This window comes from Arachis duranensis, chromosome 7 (assembly GCF_000817695.3).
Source record: "Arachis duranensis cultivar V14167 chromosome 7, aradu.V14167.gnm2.J7QH, whole genome shotgun sequence".
In the NCBI taxonomy this organism is placed as follows: domain Eukaryota; kingdom Viridiplantae; phylum Streptophyta; class Magnoliopsida; order Fabales; family Fabaceae; genus Arachis; species Arachis duranensis.
In genome coordinates, this window is record NC_029778.3 from 66,947,355 (window position 1) to 66,947,867 (window position 513).

Sequence of the window (513 nt, forward strand, 5' to 3'; positions counted from 1 at the left end):
ATTTCTAATGGAGGACCTTGTTTCACTCATGAAACTTAAAGTGGCTTTTGACAAATCAGAGACTAAGTTTGCTAAATTAGAGGGGCTCTGTTCAGAATTTTTTGTTTGTTGCTGAGAAGATGATGGAAAAGGCTTGTTATTACTGAGCCTATTTCTTCCACCATTGTTAAAGCCTTGTTGAGGCTTTTGTTGATCCTTCCATGAGAAATTTGGATGATTTTTCCATGATGAGTTATAGGTGTTTCCATAAGGTTCACCCATGTAACTAACCTCTGCCATTGCAGGGTTCTCAAGATCATAAGCTTCTTCAGAAGCTGCCTCTTTAGTACTGTTGGATGCATTTTGCCATCCATTCAGACTTTGAGAGATCATGTTGACTTGCTGAGTCAACACTTTGTTCTGAGCCAATATGGCATTCAGAGTATCAATTTCAAGAACTCCCTTCTTCTAAAGCATCCCACTATTCACGGAATTCCTCTCAGAAGTGTACATGAATTGGTTATTTGCAACCAT